The 23,801-nt window shown below is 38.8% G+C and overlaps 1 long non-coding RNA gene across 2 annotated transcripts in view; it reads right to left on the reverse strand.

The window, feature by feature from the left end:
• The window catches only part of LOC111818175, a 72,376-nt gene that overhangs the window by 18,750 nt on the left and 29,825 nt on the right, over positions 1–23,801 (reverse strand). For both annotated transcript variants that reach the window (XR_002822232.1, XR_002822231.1), the window contains exon 2: positions 12,838–12,947. This is a non-coding gene — a long non-coding RNA (uncharacterized LOC111818175). The remainder of the gene's footprint in view (positions 1–12,837; positions 12,948–23,801) is intronic.

Consider the following 23,801-nt stretch of genomic DNA (forward strand, 5'->3'; position numbering starts at 1 on the left):
AGAGAGAGAGAGAGAGAGAGAGAGAGAGAGAGAAAGAAAGAAAGAAAGAAAGAAAGAAAGAAAGAAAGAAAGAAAGAAAGAAAGAAAGAAAATTTGTTCAAGGCAATGCTACAGCACACCAAAATGATCATTTCCCCTCATGTGTAGTTCTGCCTGTTTTCATTCAGACAAACATAAGAAAGTTACTAAAAAGCCAGTACTGGTTATATAACAAGGAGAAACTATAGAAATATAGGGAGGAACAGTTTGTATTCTCATAACAGTTCTGATACAAAAATGGCAGAAGTCGGCTTTCAAACAATTACTAAGAAAAGGAAGAGCATAAGGCAAGATAAAACTGCAAGTTTTGTGTCCCACTAGTCCTTCTTGACAAATCCAAATTGATCACTTATTGCAGGAAAGAAAATAAAATACATATGAGCATAATCTAGAATTCACATGAACTATTCATGTGTTTGTTGAATTTAACCACTAGCCTCTTCTGGTCTTTATAGGAATGCTTTACAAACAGAAAACATTTAGATCTTATTTAAAATAACATTAACTACTATTAGGACAAAACCAAGAAATAATCACTTAAAGTATCTGTTATCTAGAATGTTTTATGATTAGGTCTAAATTAAAGTATTTAAGTTTGTTTGCTTGTCATCATATTTATTTTTTGAAGGTAAAAGGTGGGGTTAAACTATTCAAGTGAATACTGTAATTATTATAATTTTCTACTTTATTCTGGCCAGTAAAATGCTATTATAATTATTTCACTCAAAGAATTTTTAGTGATTATTTTTATTAGGAGAATAAAGATATACGCAAAACTTCTGCAAAACTTCCTCAGGTCAATGCTGTAGAAAACAAAAGGGTAATTTCTCTGTATGTCTGATTCTGCCTCTTTATTCTGATAAACATGAAAGAATTAAGGGCACCTAGTGTTATCATTTAGGTACATAATATATTCTTCAAGAGTCTCATATGTTCAAGGGAGAGTAATGTGGTTAGAGAGGAAGGCTATGGAGTGGGGGAAGGGTAGAAATCTATGTTCTTGTTAGTGACTGCTCCCTTCTCCTTTTCTGCTTCCTGCCTGCCATGGGGCAAGCAGATCTTGCCCACCACACACTTCAGCCATGCCATTTCTGCCTTGAAGCCAGCCAACAATGGGCTGAACACTCTGAAACTATGAGACAAAATAAGACCCTCCTCTTGTCTTACATACTTTTCTCTGAAAGAAAATATCTTATACCCACAGGTTAAAGGAGAAGAGGACTATTTTGGCTCATGGTTTGCAGATATTTCAGTCCATATTTGGCTGCTTCTAAGGCAGACTGGTACAGCAAAGGATCATGGAAGAGGAGAAACAGCTCATGGCAAGATGGCAGGAAGTTAAAAACAAAGAAGAAAGGCAGGAGCTACAATCTTCCATCCCCTGCCCCCGTGACCCACCTCCTCCAACTAGCCCTCACTCGCCATTGTCACATGTAGCTATAAACTCACTAGCACACTAACTCACTGGTGAGTATCATGGCCCCTAATCCAGTCCCATTTCAAATGTCCAACCTATAGACATATGCGGCTTTGGAAGAAAATCCAGATATACACCACAATATCTCCTTTAAATTATGAGTGTTTTGTATTGTTCCAGTAATGGAGAACTAATACAGAAATTGATGCTAGAGAAGATAAGTGGTGTCATTGCTACATACATACTTAATCATGTGGTTTCTAACTTTAGAACTGGATTGCAGGAGGAGTTAAGAAATGTTTGAAGGGCTGGCAATATAACTCAGTGGACTAAGTGCTTGCTTATGTAAGCACAGGGGTCAGGGTTCAATCCCTGGCACCTTTATGCCATACTGGCGCTGCCCCTGGGCTTGCTGAGCCAGAGGTAGATACCATGTAAGGTGGTGCATAACTATAATCCCAGCACTAGGGAGGCAGAAATCAGAAGGATCACTACAAGTCCAAGCTGCATAGTGAGACCCTGCACAAAAAAAGAAAGAAAGAAAGAAATGTTTGGAAATGCTGGTTAGAGACTCCTTAGGGTGTTGTAAATAGAAGTTGATGACAGACTCTAGTGAGAGCTCAAAAAAACATAATTTTCAGAGGAATGTAGACATAAAGGAGAGGCATATAAAGTTTCAGTAAGAATAAAGACTATAGATACTTCACTAGTGGCCATGTGTGTTTCATCCTGGAAAAGTTTTTCTACATTTTTTTTTGTCCTAAGACTATGTGTGAGGCTAAATTTAAAGCTGGTGGACTAACTAATCTAACAGGAAATTTCAAGGCAACCCAAGGTGTAGACAATGGGGTAGGTACCCCTGGCTAATTGTAGCTTGGTCTACAGTGAGAATCATCAATGAAAAGGAGAGCTAAAAGAGTTCAAAAATTTGCAACTGGGCTCTAAAGGAAGTTGACACAAACTTGAGGTCATGGAGGTATGGTTTTTGAAAAGATTAACATTAAAAATAAACTAAGTGTTTTGCATTAAAACAATAGGACAGAGCCTCCAGGGCACCTCAGAAAATGCCAGACCACACCTATTTCAACAGTAAAGGTATAAAAGGGTAAACTCCTTTGATAAATTTTGCTTTGGGATAAGAGTCCAAGTATTTCTTCCTTATGCAGGACCATCTAGAGTTCAACTGTCCAGGCACTCCAAGGGGACCTTGCTACTACTTGAGCTGACTGCATACCTTAGTGCTAGTTTTTCAGGCATATAGAAAGAGTTATGAGGAAGCTTCTATCCATTTTTCAAAGGAAGTCCTTGAGTACCAGGAAAAAAATGTGTGACAAGATCATAATCCTTGCCAGGAGCTACTGAGAAGGTAACTTCCTTTCTAATTCTTGCAGTGGCTCACCACTAAAAGTTTCCTTTGTGTCCCATAGTGGACTTTTACTGGGGCTTTCAGAACTACTGAAACTAGTAAGACTTTGGCAAGTATCAGAGGTGGGCTAAGTGCATTTTTGACAATGAGATGGACATGATTTGGCTACCATTTTATTGGTATTTATTAAAGGTATAAAAGGATAAAATATTGATACTACCATTTGAGTTGCTTTATTTCTATTGGATTCATTTTAGTAGTTTCTTATTTAGCAAAACATTATGTTGTTCTTAAGTATAGCACAGAATACTATTAGGAAAATAGTGATACTCAGGAATATGAAAAAAAATCACGATAAATGCAGCTTTTTTTTCTTTTCTGTATTGAGGACTCAGTCTACAGGGTCTCACTATGTAGATCGGACTCATGGCAATCCTCCTATTTTCAGCATCCCAAGCACTGGGATTACAGCTGTGTCCCACCACGCTCAGTCTCAGTCACAGTCTCAGCGCACCCTGGGAGTGGAGCCCACACAGCAGGCTGGGGTTCACTGTGCTCTACCTAAGCACGTGCTTTAGTCTGCTGAACTATCAGGTCGGCCCTTAAGATAAAGTTTAAAGTTAAGTCGAAACTGAATATTTTGGAATTTTAAAAGTATGTAGTAATAACTAGTTTAGATGTCAAAAAAAATTCACATGTATACATTAAAAGCATAATGCTACACCAAACTTAAGACATTCAAATAAAAACCATTTTAATGATGTTTTTAAGAATTTATGAACTTCCTCCTTCCTTAGAGAACTCTGTTCATATTTTTTGTTTCTAATTTCATTCACGAGAGACAGCTGATTGCTGACAATGATCAGGAATTATTGCTGTGCCATGAAAGACTGAGCCCTACCATAGGTACACAAATAATTCAGAAGGCAAATATAATGCTTTTTTTTCTTTCATTATTTACCTTATTTTAGTTAGATTTCAAATGTGGGGACATTTGAAAGAGAGTCAGGTTTTTGTTTATAAATTTTATACATTTGGTACAGGGTCTCACTATGCAGCTCAGACTCTTACCCATAGTGATCCTCCTGTTTCAGCTTCTCCAGCGCTGGGATTGCAGGCATTCACCACCCTGCCCAGTCTTGGTGGCCAGCTTGGCGTATACAAGGTGGGGCCTGCACCAGGAATTGAACCTAGGTCTTTATGCTTGCCTAGGCAAGTGCTTAGACTGTTGAGCTATCTCTGTCACCCAAGAGACTAATTTTTAAGACAGGCAATACTTCAACATAAACTCTGAATTAGTTACCTAAAAGTTACTTTTTACTGATTTTTAAAGTCACTTTACCAGATGAAATATGTTTTTAAAACACTAATGAAACAGAGGAGTTCTAAGGATTACAGGTACGTGGAAATAATCCATGTGCAAGCAATTTTAGCTAGGCTCTATAAAGGCAATGAAGAAGAGATATTGAAAACTAAAAATGAAGTAATTACAACAAAAAAACCTTCCTAACAAATTCATAAATAATTATTGGAATATAATAGAGGATTTTTTTTCTTACTGATGTGGCAAATTTTATTCCTTTTTAATCATTGTATTAATATGCTCTATGAAGGAAAGGAAAAAGAAAGAATATAAATATTTTGGCAAATCTCAACTAGAAGAGACCTCAAAGAGGAGCAGAAGCAACGACTTCCCCAGTATGCACTCTGTCTACTGGGTATCCTCCTTCACTAAGAAGTTCCCATCTCATGGATTGTATTCCTCTTGTTTTTCTCAAGAGAAATAGACTCAAATACACTATAATTTAAAAAAATTATGTATTTAGTACAGGGTCTATCTCACTATATTTAAAAAAACAAATATTTGGGATTCTATCAGAAAGAATAATTGCCTTTTTAAATAGCATGCTGGATTTCTATGAGAACAGTAACATTATATAACTACCCAGACATTTCGTAGCACATAGAAAAGTAGATAAATTTATTTTTAAATGAAGCAAGAACCACAGATTATTGCTGTACATGTAGCAAGGTGGACTCTTTCCTTCCAGAAAATATTATCTGCCTTTAAGTATTTTGCAATGACATCAGATGAGAACCTCTGAATTTGAAATCAGAACAATATCCTCACTGAAAGAAAATACAATGAAATAACCTTGACCTTATGCTTTGAAAGGAAGTGGTGAGACTCACACCTGCTCCATTCTTCAAGGTATGACTGTGTAGCAGAGGAAGGTCACAAGTGTGGATTTTCACCTGCTTTTCTCCAGAATCCTGCTGATTACATCAGTGTCCTGTCTAATGTGTGAAGAATAATGATGATTATAAAACTCTTAACGCACACAGTCTGGAACAGGTTGTAAAGTCCTTCCATAGGCATTGTCTTTGCAATGACACAAAAGTGTGAGTCACCATGACTCACTGGCTTCCTGCGCTCTGCACTTGTCTGGCTCTCCATATTTAGTGCAGCTACCTGACCTGGCTTCTCTGTTCATTTGGCTGAACTCATGGGTCTCACCTTCATTTCCCAAATTTCCCTGAAAATTGTACTAGAACTTTAAGTTATGTACAAAGCACAGATAATGAGCCAAACACACACATTATGTTTGTACACTGAGTTTTATAGCCAAATTTTTTTATAGAAAAATATTAAAATTCTTTGAAATCTAGAGGCTACTGACCTCAGAATGAAGCAAACATACAGATCGTTTAGATAATCTAGCATGGCCATAGGCAAAGGCTGGGCAGAATGGAATTTGGAAAGACATCACAACCAACATCAAATCCTGTAATTCTAGATTTGCCCTCTTCTCACCCTAAGTCCATCACTACATTGAGTTAGAGCTGTATCCTGGGTAACCCTAGAGACTGGCTTTTCCAATATAATTTTTATAGGAGGCAAAAGCAGTGCAGAGAGATAAAGTGCCCTATTTCAAGTGGAATTTGGATCTAAAACATTGTCCAGTGTGATGACAGCAAATTCCAAACAGAGTTCAGTGAACTGAGTGCAGCACCAGCCCTGGGGGTTGGAGAAGTGGGGAGGCGTCGCCATTAGCAAATGAGAAAAAGCTTTCTGAAGCAGAGAAAAAGCATTTCTACAGCCAATTAGACAAATCACCCTTAAGGGGAAACATATTTCTCCATTAAAGCCTGCCAGCATGCAACATTTCCCAATTAGTTCAAAGAACACAGTCAAAGTTGTGGGCCAAAATACGCTACATCCTTTAGAAGTATTCATATCAATGGTTAGAATCTCTTTGATTTCATGAATCAGTTTAATGTTCTGTGTGAGTGTGTTTTCCTTTAAATAAAACAGAGACTTATGAGAGATTTAAACACAAATAAATGCACCCACTGAAAATGCACCAATAGCACATAGATGTTTAACCTTAGAGTATCAGAGTGGCTAAAGTAGCCCAGATTGTCAGTGTTCTGGTTTCAGACACTTTTAACCTAAATCCTAGCCAAAAAACTAAATAAACATTCTTCCTCCCATAAGGAGGCTTGCCATATTTCACGAATAAAAATTTAAGACTTCTCATTAAATGTGAAATTCAGATTAACAAGAAATTATTATTTAGTACAAATATGCTAATTTGAGGGGGCATTTAATTCATTCCAAGGCTACCTGAAATTCAAATGTCTTAGCCTGTATTTTACTTGGCAATATAATCTATGAGAAAATCTAATCTCATATCTCAAAATGTATAAATGTCCTTAGAGATCCTCTCCAACTTGGGAAAATTGCTAACTTTAGAAGATAGGTCACTGAAGGAGCTTCATCAGTCAGGTTGAGATTCCATATACAGACTTTGGAGGCTTGGATTCTGAGGAGATCTGTGAGAGAAAAAACTTGAGGAAAATATGCTGTAGCAATGATAGAAAAAATACTTTTATTCCCTAGTTTGGAAAGTTTTCTGTATTGCCAAGTTGCCAGCTGGTGTGCTTTCTTTTCTCTTTAGCCAAAGTCCATTTATTTTATTTTATTTAGTTTTGTACTTTAGGGAAGGGTCTACAGGGTGTTCAGGGTCTCACTGCTAGATCAGACTGATAGTGATCTGCCTGTTTACAGCCTCCCAAGAGCTGGGATTACAGGTGCATGCCATTATGCCCAGTCTCAATTGCTGTCTCAGTGTGCCCCAGAGGCGGGGCTGGCACGGCAGGCCCGGGGGATTGAACCTCAGTCCCTGTGCCTGCTTGTAGGTGCTTTAGTCCGCTGAGCTAATTGGCCAGCCCTAGCCAAAGTCCATTTAAAGCCCTGTGGTAGTCTTAGGCTATCTCACTGGGTGAGCAACATCTGAATGGCAGAGACCATGTCACATGTTAATAGCATGTGTCATATGGGCTGGTGGCAGTTTTTCAATCTCATATGACTTTTAGACCCTAGGAATGTTAGAGCTGAAAAGTTATATCATTTACACAGTCTCCTAACTTCTCAATTCCACATATGGGGGGAAGAGGCTTGGGTCCAGAGAAGCCAACCCCTTCCATTCCTGCAGTCATTTCCCTTTGCATCCAGGATAAATAGGGCAGTAGAGCTGCGGCTTCTGATCCACACGCCTCACATACTAAGCCGATCACCGGCTTTTGATTCAAATGGACCTGTCAGATCTCTGGCTTGACCTCTGACTGACAGAGAGCACTCGGAGGGTCAGGAAACTTCTCCAGCTCTTGAAGCATCCCTTTCCTTATTTGTGGAATAGGGCTAATGACGGTGCCATCCTCAGACTCTCAGGAGATGACTCTCAGGATGACCTGAGCGTGCAAGCAGAATTCTCAGCTCAGGGCAAAGCACAGGAAAAGCCCCTGGAGAACACAGTCACTGTTCAGAATCATTGACATAAAGTTGGTTTCTGTTAACATTACACTTGTATTTCAACCAGAAATGACATACATAGTCATTTCTACTTGGAGAGAAATGTTTTGCGTATTTCCTGTTAGGTCAATGTATAATGTTTCATGAAATAAACATATGATTTGAGGCAATTATCCAACAAGTCTAGTAAAATAATCTTTCCTTATTATTCAGAATATAAGTCAAATTTGTTCAACAGTCTTACAATGATGCTGGGAATAAGGCCACAGGTCACGCATAAATGTTCTCTTGCTTTCTCTCTTGCCTTTCTAACATATTCTAATACTGCAGAGCAGATTATTTTTATTTGGGTTATTTTAACAACTGTATCGAATTACATTGCTGACTCATTTAAGGATGGTTGAGTAAAAATATAATGATTGAATATAGCAAAAGCAAAATTGCAAAGCCAGCAGAACTTTTATTTGGCAGTGTCTCACCTCTCATTCTCCAATCCTGCTTCACCATTACATATACTGAGCATTCATCACCTTTTTGTATCTTTCATATTTTGAGAAGTCTAATTTTATCATCCACACACACCTGATGAGTCATCAGGAGGCCAAATGACCTTTCTTATGCCACCTTTATCATGCCCATTTCATTTTTCATTTCCTAAGGTGTCTCATCAGTGTAGGTATCTTGAGGAGAGAAAATTTCAATTAATTCAATAAGAAATGTACTGGACTGATGGCCTAGAGGATTCAGTTAGTGTTTTTATTCTTTCAAGTAGAAGGTTTCAAGCTAAGAGCAGTGAAACATGCCTATCATCCCACCTACCTGGCAGGTTCATAAATTCAAGAGCAACCTGGGCAACCTATTGAGACCTTGGCAATCAACCAACCAATCAACAAATGTAGGACTATAGATCAGTGGGCAGAGCACTGGCCTATCAGGCTCCTGGATTGAGTTCCCAGAATATGAGAGAGAGAGAGAGAGAGAGAGAGAGAGAGAGAGAGAGAGAGAGAGAGGGGGGGGGGAGACACAGAGACAGAGACAGACAGACACAGAGGCACAGAGGCACAGAGGCACAGACACATAGAGACATAGAGACACAGAGACTCAGAGAGCTAGAGAGACAGACAGAAAGAAGAAAGGGAGGAAGGAAGGAAGGAAGGAAGGAAGGAAGGAAGGAAGGAAGGAAGGAAGGAAGGAAGGACTTTAGCCTAATATATTAATGCATTTTTAAGTGACAGAATTTTAAATCATGTGAACCAAGAAGGCCAACCTAAATGTCCCCAAACCCTTTAGGCTTCAGAAATCACTCACCTCTTTAACACCAAATGGTGTGGAACGCGCCATGTCCTGCACAGCCAGGGGAAGCCGGCCTTCCCTCCTCCTCAGGTGTACAGTTCCTGAGGAATGCTGACATGGGGCGAACCCAACCTAGGTGATTCTTCTGCTCTTGTGTGATGCACTGCTCTGAGTGCCTCTGCCGGCTCCTGCCTTCCTCACTACATCCCTACCCTGCACTGCTGCCATCCTGCCTTACATGACCTGGCACCAAGTACTGGGTCAAAATCTCCGTACTCCCTAAAGTACAGCTAAAACCAGATCATGGTATTTAACAAAATTATACTAAGACTTGAAGTTATCAAAGTTGAATTGCAAAAAATAAAAATAAAACTTCCAAATGACAAAATTCAAAATCACTACTCACATAAAATCTAACCTTATTCTTTGTCTGAATAGGTCTTCTGCCTCTCTTTATTAATAATTTAAATTAATTAGATAACCATTTTCCTAAAAATTGACCAACTCATCACTTAGTGTCTTGATTACGTATGATGCTGCATCACTATTCCTTTCAGAGGATACCATAACAATAAAGGTAGAGGCCAGGGAGATGGCTCAGTAGAATAAATGCTTCCCTGGGAAGTTCAACGGCCTGAGTTCAATCCTCGGTTACACCCCAAAAAAATAAATAAATAAAATAAATAAATATGAAAAAATAAAAACTAAGATAAAGGTAGATAGGCACGTCCATGTTGCATAGTCACACATCCCTTTTTCTGCTGACATGTAAATACAACTCTTAGAGGATGCTATCTACTGTAAAGCATAGCTATGATATGTAAACCTTATTTGGAATCTACTCCCTGAGGAATATGTTCAGAAACAGATCTGCCACCCACTGAACAGAGGATATGTCCAATCTGTAGGTTGTTACAATTATTTCAGAATGGGTTGGCAGGAAACTGCATGAAGAGCCATACACGGTTAAGTTGTCTGCAAGTTAGTCATGCTCAGAGCTACACAGTCAGCTTTTTCAGGTCTGGGAGAATAATTTTCTGGCCCATCACCATCCAGTTTATATCAAGTCACTGGAGATACAGAAAAAACATTTTTGAGACTCCTGAATTCCAATAAATTATACAAATTATCTGTCAAAGAAAAGTTTGATTTAATAGGCACCATTACTGAGAAGAAATCCCAGAGGAGCAAAGAAAAATAGGATAGAAAGCAGAGCCAATAAAAAGTATAGAATGACTTTAGGTCACAACTTTAGTAGGAAAAGATATAAGTGATGCAGGGCACCCCATAACACATGTGGCTATCATTTCTTTGTGCACACTTGAAAAAGCCATCTCAAGTTCATTTAGCGAAAAAGGCAAGAATACATAGACATCTAGTGCTTAGAATACAAGGAGATATAAATGAAGACTTGTAAGGGTAAAGTGATGATAGGATTAATCAACATTGTCTTTCAAAATACCTACTGGAGTGCGAGGACATAGAGCTAAACTACAAGCAGAAGAAAAATCAGATTCAGTTCATTGGTGAATGAAGGACAAATAAGCTAGCATGTAGTGACCATACAGAAGAAGGGCAGTTTGGAGTAGGAGGAGCTGAGCCAGCTGAAGACTGCTGAGCCTGACTCAACCACCTCTGTGGGAGAGCGAGAGCTTCTCTCTGAGCGTCAGGTTCCCAGCCTATAACATAGGAATGATAGTAGGTGAGGAGGAAGTGTGCTCGTTATTGCAATGTGCTTAAATCAATGGTAAATAATAGGCATGTTTTAGAGAAAAGAGAAGTAATTAGCTCAATAAGAAGTTTTTTCCATTGTTCTCATGAGTTCATCTCATGCTTTCCAAGGAAGAAGCACTTTACAGTTCTTTCATATCTACACTTGTTGCATTTTCTATTGAAATGTGAGCTTGCTTTTGAGACAGTCCTATTGCTTTCTTTGTTCACTGACCTTGAATGAAATCTGTTTTTTTCCTGATGTCTTGATCAGGACTAACATTCCACAGACATACAGATATTTAGTTGGTGGGTACTTCTAAAAATTTTTTGCTAGTCTATGTTAGGGGAATAAAGTACACTAAAACAACCCTCAATTCTTAGAACACATAGTGCGGTACCCTGTGGGCCCCAAGGAAAGCGGTGGGTAGGAAGCAGGGGAGGTGCCAGGCAACAGCGCTTGGCATACAATACATGCTTGCTAAACATTTTCTCACCACAGTCTCATTTCACAATGCTTTAAAGTTCTCTAGGATACTGTTACACTGTCACAGCTGGAACATAAAAATACACATTATAATTTTTTAGCCCTATTGCTTATTGTTTCTGTAAATTGAAAAAAGGTATTTCCCATCATATTAAAGACTTCCTTTTGTTGCTCCCCAAACAGAAAGGAAGTTAGATATAACTATGACCTATTATGTCATTTTGTAGCTATTCTTTGTTTATGTAAGACTGTTCCCAATTGAGGAATTGCCGATCTTACTATAAGTGACTCATGTCATGGTCTTTCATCCACTGCCTTTGAAAATTTAAATGACCTCAAGTTTTGTGATTAAGGAATTTTACTAATTTGGATAGTGAACCTGGTTCATATGATAAAATAATTCGTAGTCCTCAAAAACACACTTCTACACAGCAGAAATATTTAGAAAGATAAATATAAATTAATTTGTAAAATGCATCATCGCTGTCTCAACCCATTCCATATTCTCACTGTATCAGCAAGCCTCTATTCATGATCATTTGTCCATTTCAGGATAGCATACATGTTTGCTATTATATAATTTAAAGTCAAAGCCTACATATTTAGCAAATCCTCAAGCTTAGAGGGATAAATTTGAGACACTTGTAGGATAATGGATGTTCCTTGTGAATATAATTTTAAGTAAAATAAATCAAACACAAAATCTTAAACATCTTAGGGTTTCTTTTCTATGAGAAATGCAAAGTATAAACAGATTAAAGAGGACAATAAAAGATCAATAGTGGGAAACAGGGAGACAGGTCTTTTGCAAATGGGAAAGGGGTTGAATGATGGAGAGAGGTGGGAGGGAGAGAAGAAGAAAGGACTATGAAAAAATTAGGATTTGTTATGGACATGCATCAGCTTCCTACCGTGAATATAACTATTATGCACTACAAATATGTACTAATAAAAATTTAAATGAAATTATTAACTTCAATAAAACCAAAAAGAAAAAGAATTCAAAGCACAATTTAAACATGCTTTAAGAGAAGTAAATTACTGTTATTACTGCATGGAACCCTTTCCCAGTTCTAACATAAAACACACTTGAAATCTGCTATAGTTTGAATCTTGAATATCCCTCAAAGATTCATGTCACAAGTGTGGTCCCCACCTATAATGCTACTGAGAAATGGTAGAACTTTGGGGAAGTGAAGCCTAGTAGAAGGCAATCAGGTCACTGGGACTTTGTCCCTGACCTTGAAACTCTGGTCCCTGTTTCTGCTTCTCCACCTCTGTCTTGAGGTGTCTCCTCTACCTGCTGGTCACACTCAAGACAGCAGCCTCCTCTGTGTGTGCTCACACCGTGCTGGCCTCTGCCGCTGCAGCTCCAGAGCATCAGGGCCGATCAGCCACTGACTGAAACTTCTGACCCCGTGAATCAAAAGAAACACTTCCTACTTTTAAGTTGATTCTCTCTGTTAATTTTTCATAGTAACTGACGTCTGATGAACACAATACTCTAAAACATTTTAACTGTAGGCTTAAATTAACATTCTGTCATGCAAAATTCTCCTCGAAAAAGATAGAGTTAAGTTTGAGATAGAGTTTGGTCCCATGTGGAAAAATTATTACTGTTATTTTCTATTATTTGGTGTCATACTCCATTCATATTTTAAAACTTATATAGTCATTCATTTATTGTGCGATTCCCCACATATACTTACAGAGTGTGGGGCCTGTGTCAGCAGCATCGGAGTTTCAGAGAAAGCAGGCAGATGAAGGCCTCTCTGCTTCTGAAGATGGCATTCAAGCTCCTGAAGTACATCTCTAAGTCCTTGGGGAACAAACATTTGTCGGTAATTAAGGCTGACAAAGAATGGGGTAAAAGTATTGGTAAACATTTTATGCATTGTTACAGATAAATAATAGAAAGAAAAATAATCCATAACAGAAATAGTCCTCACTACTAAGCAACTGCCCTGAAAATAGCAATGTGTAATATTAAGGTCATGCTTGGAATGCCTGTCATTCTGGTCTTCTAAATACATACTGCTTGTCATGTCATACCCATTACTGCCATACTGTCTCTCAAGTAAATGTTTGCTTTTAAAAAAGGGTAATAAATGAAAACAAGAGACAAGAAAGAAATGTCATAGGACTGTCCTGCTACAATGCTGTATATGGCTAGATTTCTAAATTTCGGTGTAAAAACATGTAATTGTTTATTCTTACCTTTTAAAATATTTTTTCCCTTCACTTTCTGTAGAGACTTAAAGTTTAACATATCAATACTTGATGGAAAATGCCTGTTTCATGTTATGTCTAAGATGTTTGATATTCAGATAGATAGTGAGGTTAAGCTCAGCTGCCTATGTTATAGGGTAATAATATCATTAAGCTTCTCTTCTGGAGGGTTAAAAATCTAAGTTTGCAGACCAAAAATTAGAGAAAAAGAAGGGCTACAAGGACAGCCACATTTTGGCCCTAGCCTTTCAAGGTCAGTGAGGTCTCAGGACATAAGAGAACCTGTACTGTAACATCCTTTAACTCAATGGTGTCCCAAATTTTCTGATCAAGGAGACAATGAGGCCACAGAGGAAAGTGATCAATGATGTAGAGTGTGCCTAAGGAGAGTCACATGGAGAGAAAACATTCTCTTAGGCTTTCACAGAGAGCAAAAGAGTCAAGCAATGGCCATGCCTCATCCACGTGGCTGACACTGACAAAGGATCTACAAACTGTGCTACAGAGTTTCAGGATAAATCCTGAGAGGATTTGACTGACCTTGTCAGGTACAAAAGTTACATTTCTTGTTATATATGTCTTGCTTTATCTTGGTCTTAGCCATCCAGCAGAAAAGTGTAAAAACGAAGTATAAAAAGTAAAGCCATATTAATATGCTGAGCTCTAAAAGGCTCAAGTCAACAACTTCTGACATTGCCAGTCCTACAGATAATCCACTACTATTATGGACTCCTGGACTATATTGGATTATTTTGCTGAATTCATGCACCTACAATATTTAAATGACAATGGAATACCCATCTCTGACAAAACTAAACAAAAAAGGGGACACAAAGGAAGCACCATTTTGTATCCGTATATACAAAATAGTTAGAATAGATATGCAGCTACTTTCTCTTAATTCAATGAGAAGAAAGATTTGTTCTAAAAGTGTTTGAACAGGATGTCTGCATCTTTTACTATGAATAACCACTATGAAGACAACAATATGCAATGTATTAATTTTTGAAACTGTACTACTAATCGGTTTTGAAACTGTCTCATTCCCATTAGTTTCTCAATAAAATTAATAAAAAAGAAAAAAAAGAAATAGTCCTCACTCATTTACACCTATTCTGTATTATATCATGAGCTAAACATTTGTGCTACATTACAAGGTCTCCACAAAATCTGATGAGGAAAGCCATAATTATTCACATTTTATTCACAAGGAAAATATTTTGACCTAATGTCACACAGCTCTTTAGTGACAGAATATAGATTTAAACACAAATCTTGGGTCCATCTGTGCTCCTAAACAGTAGTGGATTATGTTTAATAAATTCTTATTGAGCATTATAGATCTGTAGAAAATAAAGTTGATATAAATTTGAAGCTGATTAGATAGCAAAAAACCCAATATGTAACGGTAAATTTCCCTTAGGAAGTGTAGCTATAACATTACAAAATTAGCCCTTGCATGAGAAACTAAGGGTGGTGAATGTGATCTTTCAGATTCATGTGACCATAATGGTTACCACATGGAAAGGTTGGGTGGCCTGAAGGGAAAACATCATCTAAGAGGATACAACATTCCTAAGCCCCATCTCAGTTTGCTTTCATCAGTTCAATCACATGATTTCATGACATGTTTGGAATTGTTCAAAGATCATCTGATTAGAGTGTTGTTCCCTCAGTCTTTTTCCATCACTTGTGTGTAGTTGTTTTCCTGTCCCCATCTAAGCAAAAAAGCACAAAAATAATCTCATGCTTTCCAAGTCCTAGAAAGGAATGTCCAGTGATGGAGGTCAGTAACACAAAGAGGGTCAGACAGCTGTGGGACAAGTGACAGGTGCTCTGTGAGTCAACAGTAGCTGGATTCCATCTCCCTGACTGCATTCTCCATGTCTAAATATATCATGATGGATTGTACTCACTTTGAGGACCATAGAAATTAGTACAGAACACCTTTTGTTTTATTTTAAGTATCTGTAATAAGCCTCTTGAGACAAGCAAATACAGTTTAAAAACAGGCCAATAATATAAAAACATAAGACATTCTCAGCTAGCACAAAAGTAGGAGAGCTGTGAGCACAACTTCCTTGCCACTGTACAGAGCAAGTTGGTGCCATGATGCTCTGGATTCCCATGGTAACCTATATATGTATTTCCTCAATATCCAGAGGACTTGATGGCCTGGAGATAAAAGAGGGGCGTGTCTACAAATTCTTTAAGGCACAAACTTTTGTATTTGCAAAAAGAAAGGCAATAGCATTTAGATCATGAATCTGAGGCAGACATCTACCATCATTACTTTTGAAAACTCTGCTTAGGTCAGTGTCATATCATGAATGGATTTTAGTCAGTGTGCAACTACACTGTCATTGCAATATTCAGTAATAAGACCTTCAGGAACTGCATTTTCTAGCTTTTACTGATCCTATAGCTGAGCACCAGCTTCTCACAGAACCTACCATTGCACTGTGGAACACAGACTGTCCTCTGTACTAATTTAAAATCTCCTATGGTAAGGGCCAGCCAGATAGCTCAGCAGACTAAAGTGTCTGCTTGGGTAAAGTACAAGGGCTGGGGTTCGATCTGCAGCATGGTGTGTCAGCCCCATTCCTGGAGTGTACTGAAATGGTGATTGAGATTGGGCATGGTGGCATACACCTGTAATCCCAGCTCTTGGGAGGCTGAAAACAGGAAGATCACTATGAATCTAATCTATGTAGTGAGATCTTGTAAAGCACAAAGAGCCGGGTTCAATCCCTGGTGCCGCATGGCACGCTGGCCTTGGAATTCCAGGTGTACCATGGGGTACACGAAATAGGGCATGGTGGCACAGCTCTGGGGAGATTGAGACAGGAGGATCACTGTGAGTATGAGCTGCATGCATAGTGAAACCTTGTACCAAATAAATAGACAGATTAATATTTTTAAAAATTAAAGGAGAATAATATCCTGCATCAAGGAAGCTCACTGAACAGATCTGATGCTGGCTCAGAAAAGCTTGGATACACGTAGCACTATGTTTCTGCTTCCCCAAAACACCCACAGGAGGTCATGGTTCATCTATGCTTCTACAGAGATCCTCAGGAGACTGAGAAGAAAGGGGACAGTACTGCCAAAGAAGTATTTAAGTTCCGAACAGGAATTTCGGGGCAAATAACCTGGCCTACATTGTGTGGGTACTGCTGCCTAACCTGAGGTCACACAGCAGTGCAAGGGGAGGCTGGTGCCTTCTATGCCCTGTCAACCATCCCTGAATGAAAACAGGCACACTCGGATGGCCGCTGGCAGCTGCTTGGCAACTCCCAGGGTTCAGACACTGGACGGCAGCACCCACCGCTCAGTGGCCTTACACGGATTTTCTATGGCTCCTGAGAAAAACAGAAATGAGGTCGATAGACAAAAACATAAGTTTCTTTTTAAAAAGAAACGAAAAGGAAGAAATGAACCATGAGCATGAAAAAAAAAAAAGAGTGCTTGGGATTTTGGTGGTTATGCAAGCAGCAAAATTAGCTTTTATTTCAAGAGCTGAAATTAGGTGGCTTGGAGCTTTCATTCCAATGGATGCATAGAGCTCAGAGATGAAGGGCTGACATCTGCAACTGAAAACACACCTTCCTGCTTGCTGACCACTGCAACAAAGAGTTTCTGTTCTGCCCTTACTGTTTTCTTTAGCAAATAAGTCAGAGCTACAATCAGATAGCAAAAAAAGTGGATCTGGATAAGGCAGATTTGCACACTGGACTTACTTTTCTTCCTTCTTATTGTGATAATGCAAGAAGGACTGAGAGCTGTTCTGTTCTTGCCATTTTCCCCACAGGGATCCAAATGTGCTCCTTGAGGGTTCTCCCAGAAGCACTGCTAGGACCACAGGCTTGCCTGTGTCCAGTGGTGAGCACAGCGGGCAGTGCAAGCCAAGAATGCGGAGCAAGGCACAGTGGAGCGTATGCTGGTAGTTGGGTTATTTTACCTATCATCTGTAGGTCCCCTGGCTATGCCCTCAGATTCCTGGCAAAATCACTTTGCAGGGCTTCTGTAGCTGGCTCTGATGCCCACTGTTAAATCTCTGGATCCTCTCTAGGTAGCTGCAGTAGGGTGGCCAAGAACACCAAGACTGTTAACAGCAATCGGATCACATTTCTTCTTGCTGACACTGTGCTCAGCACTGTCATGCCCTCCTTCCCAGTGTTAAAGCTGGTATTTAGAGCTATCTTAGGAGCACACTAAAGCAGTGCGGCTTATAGCGAGGATTCCAAGGTAGCTCTGCATGCCTCTGTGGCCTCCTCCTCTCCCTGTGCTTCCCCCGGCCTCGTGCTGGATGAGTCATCTGTCCTGCTCAGAAACTGGCAGTGGGCTCTTGCAAGCTGTGCACGGTGGCTTAGCCTGGTGTCAGTATCCCAATAATCCACCTCACGGCTCAGCTGTGGCAGGAGTCTGAGACCAGCTAGGACTTTTAATCAGACAGACACAAAGCATTCAGAATATTTGACATAAATGGGATTCCTAAAATTCTCAAGTTTTACGATATTTGTTTTATTACTTGTTTAGTAACTAGCTATTGTATTAACACAGGCCAGATAAAATGCTTAAGAGAAAATATTTCTATAAAACTTACATGAGGACCACATGTGGTGGATAAGGTGGGTGATCCCAAGGCTTCGGGTTCCCCCACAGTCTAGAGATGTCTCATGCATAAGGAGAGACTAACACAAATGTCCCTTTTGAGCTGATGGAGAAATCACCATTTTTCTGATTGAGTTGGTGTTCAGATGTTACTGTGCTGTCAATTCTTTGGCTTTCCAAGGCCATAGAACATATTTATGGAAAATCACTCATTTTCACACAACACCTTTTCTTGAGCATAAAACTGGCTTGAAGGTAATATATTGAAATATGTTTGGGGAGAGTACTGAGAAAGCCAATGTGATGATGCTCCAAAATTTGCTTGTCACCTACTGGGAGGTTCTGAATCATGCCACAAATAAAGCATTGCCAGGAGTGACTCAGATAAGGTTTCAAAACTGTCTGGTTTAATTGTTAGCATAAGGATTTAAGATGTTGTTTTCCCCTGGTGCTAACACTTCTCATTGATTCTGGAGTCCTTTACTCCTTGTTTAACAGAAACAGCCTTGGTATTTATAGCCCTATCACCATAGAAGGGAAGTATTTGCAATTTACACTTTCAATTTTGACTCAGTCTTATTTTTCTTTAAACATCCTTCAAATGGGTGTCAGACAGTAATTCAGTGAATGTGTTGCATGCCTTTGCACAGAGCAGTTCCCATAGGCAAACATTTTCAGAAGGCCTCTATAATCCCATGCTAGCTGAAATCTAAACTGATGAATCCTTGAAAGCCTGAACTCCACTATCCTCACACTCTGTGGACTAATCTAAATGTGTGATCAGGGGTGCCTGTCTGCATGATGCAACAGGACCATAGCTTGACCTGTCTATATTTGGTCACGTAGAGATGTGGCTATGGGCCGTGCTGTAGGTTTTTCCTGTTAGGACACTGGAGTTCCTCTTTTGAGATGTGGGGTCTTTTTCTTCTCCTCTTGAACTTGAGGCAACATTTCTATAGTCTTTGACAAGTTAAATGTGGCACATATGTTGCTGTATAACTTTTGAGCTTAGATTGTAAGAGTCAATACATACTCCTCTTTCTCTGCATTTCTTTTTTTTCTTTTTCTTTTTTTTTTCAGTACGGGGGATTGAACTCATCTGCATTTATTTTAATACTCCCTTTGCACTGTCCCCACATTAAAAAAACCTAGGGGTGGTGAAGCTATGATTCCTGGGTTGTTTCTTTCTTTTAAGACAAAAGATGTTAAGAGTGGGCATGGTAGTGCGCGCCTGTAATCCCAGGGCTTGGGAGGCTGAAAATAGGAGGATCATTACGAGTCTGTTCTGTATAGTGAGACCCTGTTGGCCTTGTACTAAATACATTTAAAAAAACATGTTAATATAGGAGGATTTTTTTGTAAATGGAAACATCAGTGTTCAGTATTTCTTAGCTAAAACTTCAATATAAAAAGCCTCAGTATTTCTAAGCAGAACCTCAGTATGTGGTGTTGGCACTATGTTATAAGTAAGTGGGCTTTGCACTGCAGTTTGGGGACTCAACTCTAAAAGGAGTGCCATCACTGGGCCCCACTGGATGCTCTGGCCAGGCATCCCAGCTAGCTAACTGACTCCAGAAGAAAAAGCCTGGCTCAGAAGAACTCAGTCATGCTGCACCCAAATCCATAGAAACTGTGAGCCAGGATGATTGATTACTATCTTAGGCCAGTGATAGCACACCTACAACCCCTGCCCTGCTGAGGCTGCAGTGGGCATGCTACTGCAAGGCTCAGGTCAGTCTGGGCTACATTGTGAGTTCAAAGCCAGCCTGAAGTATCAATCATGACCCTGCCTCAAAAATTAAAATGAAAAACTTATAGTTTTCGAGTCACTATATTTTGGGGAGATTTGTTATATATTTCAGAAATAAATCCATTTCTTATTTTCCCCATTGAGAGATTAATAAATTTCAATATGCATTTTCCATTCATTATTACTAATAAACAAGCAGTAATAGTCTATTGAATTTTTGTCATCAAAGAATTTGCTAAAAGATGATAACTACTATAGTGAGGATTTACTACTCCAGGGACTATTCTACCCAGACTTTACATATGTCCGTCCTCTTAAAAAGACTAAAAAGTGGGAGCTATTGAAGCTCTGGGCTACACTCACACCACGTCCAGGATATTCAGCACGCTCAGGTTCTGGAAGTGAGGATTAAGCCTGAGGATTCAGCGGAGGTGGGGACAAATCATTCATTTATTCATCAAGTATTTGCTAAACACCTACAAGTGCCACTCTTTCTTCTAGGCCTTAAGGATACAGAAGAATAAAATAGAAGGAAATCTTTGCCCCCGGGGAACTGATCTTCTAGAACAGTGTGGCAAGTGTCAGGTTTCACAGGATAAAACCACGCATGCCACGGTGCTCCCTTCTCACTTGCTGTCACCACAGCTACGGAGAAGCAGCCACTTATGGAACGTGCACGGCGTTATGGTTACTGCACGGTGCTTCCTCTAAGGCGAAGGGCAAACGAAGAAAACGCAAATCTAGGGAGAAAGAAGGAAATTTCTGTACCAAATAAAACTCAGTTCAATGAAAATCAAGTGCAATTAAAAAAAAAAAAAAGAAAAGAAAGAACTGGGGAGATAGCTCAGTGGTTTAAGCACCTGCCTGGCAAGCACAAGGACCCGGGTTCATTCCTGTTAGGCACACCCTGCCAGTTTGAAACTGGGCGTGGTGGTGCATGCCTGTAATCCTCGCTCTGCCTGCATAGGCTGAGATAGGAGGATCACTAGGAGTCTGCGTAGTGAGACCCTGTACCAAAATAAACAAAAGAATAATAAAATGAAAGATGTAAAAAGAAAAGGAAGGAAAAGGATAAGAATTTGGTAATAATTTCTGATAGGAGGATGCAGGAAGGTAATTTAGGAGTGTAGGACATGTCTTAGCATGGGGAGCATGAGTGAGCAGGGACGCAACCGCATGGGATGGAGGCTGGGGATTTCGGTGATGGAAGGTGCTCTGAGAAGTCAGGAGGCGCGGTGAGTTCAATGCATTTCGTCCTCTCAAAACCCATGTGGAAATTTGATTGTGATTATGGCGGTTGTGGAAGGAGACACGTTGAGGGATGATCAGCTTGTTAAGAAGAATTAGTTCATCTCTCAGGGAGCTGTATTAGTTACTTGGAGAGTAGACAGTTACGAACACAACATTCCTCAGGTCTTTCTCTTTTGCGTGCATTCACTCGCCTCTCCACTTTTTGTCATACGGTGATTCAGCACGGAGCCCTCACCAGATGATGGTGCTTTGCCCTAAAAATAACGTTCTTTCTTTTATAACTCAACCAGGTCTCTGGTATTTTGTTATAGCAATAGAAAGAGGACTAAGACAGAAAGGGATTGAAACAATTCAATGGAACATTTGCTTATTTAGAAATTATACTCAAAATTCACCTTGATGGAAACATTAAGAGCTACAAAAATCCCCACCATTTCTAAGTCACACCAAAGCTTATATGAAATAGCCAGCACATTAGGCCAGTTGCCCATAATTTTGTTGCATTAAATTCTGAAAATTTATAAGACAATAAATATAGTCACAAAGCCTAAGTTTACCTAAGATTTTCAATTGAGTGATCTTAGGCAAACTGCATTTTTTAGACTTCTACAAAGTGGTTCTATAAACTCACTCCTATAGAAAATGAGGACATTTATGTAAAGTCAGTAGTTTTATTATCTAAAATTTTGTCTCGTGTTCTCCTTAGGCAAAATGCAGATTACTTTAGACTCCCACAAAGTGGTATTACAGATCCTCTCCCAGAAAGTGAGGACATCTGTGCATTGTCACCAGTTAGGCTCCCTGGAGGGCAGGAGCCTGGCCAAGTCCAGCTCGGTGCTCCATGACTCAGAAGCCCCAGATAGCATGGCAGCTTGTGCGGAAAAGACCAGCAGAACCGCCGTGGTCTGGGTCGTTTCCAGTGAGGCTGTGATGCAAATCCACAGCCAAGACCTGGTAGCTGGAAAGTGGTCTCTGGCCTGGACTGAGTTCTTTGACTCTTGTGTAAAACAATGATCTTTTCTCATGGAATTACTTGTTAAATTCTTCTATATTTTCCACAGCTCTCCTTGAAATCTCAAAAATTTTGGCATAACATTTTATCAGATTAAATGGCATAGCATTTAATCTCAACTAAGAGGAAGCAAAGTCTGGGAAACTTAATACACATTAGTTTCTTTAGCAGAGTTCCTAAGATACAACAGATTTCTGCAACTTCCTCAGACACTTGAAATGGAAAAACACAAGTGTCATCCTTAGTACTAACTCCCCAAGCTGAAGTTGATAAACTGGTTTAAATGGAGAAAAAAATGTGCAGAAAATTTGAAACATAATCACAAAATAAAAATTTTCAAGGCTTAAAAAATAGTAACTTGGAAATTTAAAAACAGAAAAAAAAATTCAGTATATTTCTTTTACTGTTTATTCCACACTTGTTTTGAAAATTAAATTCCAAATTAATTGGGAGGCAAGGAAAAGTATAAAACTAACTCTTTATCCAAACAGGAAGTAAAAACCAGACACCCTGGATCAAGCTATCTACCTGGACAGCAGGAACCTGGCAGAAGAAGTAGCTCCTGTTCTGATCTTTGGTTAAAAAGAAAATATGCAGCTGTTCTTTCAAAGGAACAGAATCTTTATGTACATAGTAAGATATAACTTCAAAGAAAATAATTAAAGCACTCCTTGAAAGACACATAGTTATGTGTGGCTAGGTAATTTTTTCCCCCTGAGGTCTTTCATAACATAGAACTTGAAACCCTTTATGATAAAGTACAAAACTGTCAAAGATCCAAGAAAAAGTATTTTTCATATTTAAAATTCTTTTTGATATTCATTTCATTAAATCAACCTGATAAAAGTGACACATATTAAAAATAAAATAAAGAAATGATATAAAGAAATAACTTACAGAAAGTAATATAGTCAGTTATTTTACAAAAGGTTCTCAGGCTCACTCATTAGAGAAAATACAAATCAACAGTATAAGAAACCATACAATCATGTAGACATTAATTAATATGTCCTTGGGTAATCAGTGAGTCACAGGGGAAATCAAGGAAGAATTTTAAAATTTCATAGAATAAAATGAAAATCACAGGCTTGTAGAAAGAAATAAATTATAAAGATTAGAATGAAAAATAATGCAATTGAGACAGAAATAACAAATCAAAGAGATCAATAAAATGAGTAAGAGACTTGGTTCTTTGAAAAAAATAAACAAGATGGGTAAACCCTTAGCCAAACTTGCCAAAAGAAGCCAGGGGACACTGAAGTTGGTACAATTGCTAATGAAAGGTGAAATCACAATAGATACTGCTAGAATTCAGAGAATTGTAAGAAACTAATTTGAAATCTTATATTCCAGTAAATTGGAGAATCTAGCATAGTAAACATCTTGCCACATATGAATTATCAAAACTGAGCCAAGAAGATACAAAAATCCTGAACAAACCAAAAACAGGTCATGGTGTAAAGACAAATGATAAAAGCCCCAAGGACTCACCACAATCTATAGCCTGATGAATTCAATATTCAATCTTATGAGAAATTCAACAAAAAATTTCTCTAAATCTTCCATGAAATTCAGAGAGAAGGAGTGTTGCCAAAGTAATTTCATGAAACAAGCAATACCCTGTTATCAAAATCAGGAAGAGGCTCAGCAAATAAAGAAAATTGTAAGCCAGCTTCCTTAAAGAACATAAGTGCAAAAACATAATGGTCAGTTAAGACTCATGACATATGAGAACTTGTACTGTAATGTCATGTAACTTAGTAGTGTCCCAAATTTTCTGATCAAGGAGATTATGGGGCCAAAGAGGAAAGTGATCG

The sequence above is a fragment of the Octodon degus genome, unplaced genomic scaffold (genome assembly GCF_000260255.1).
Source record: "Octodon degus isolate 3935 unplaced genomic scaffold, OctDeg1.0 scaffold00082, whole genome shotgun sequence".
NCBI lineage: Eukaryota > Metazoa > Chordata > Mammalia > Rodentia > Octodontidae > Octodon > Octodon degus.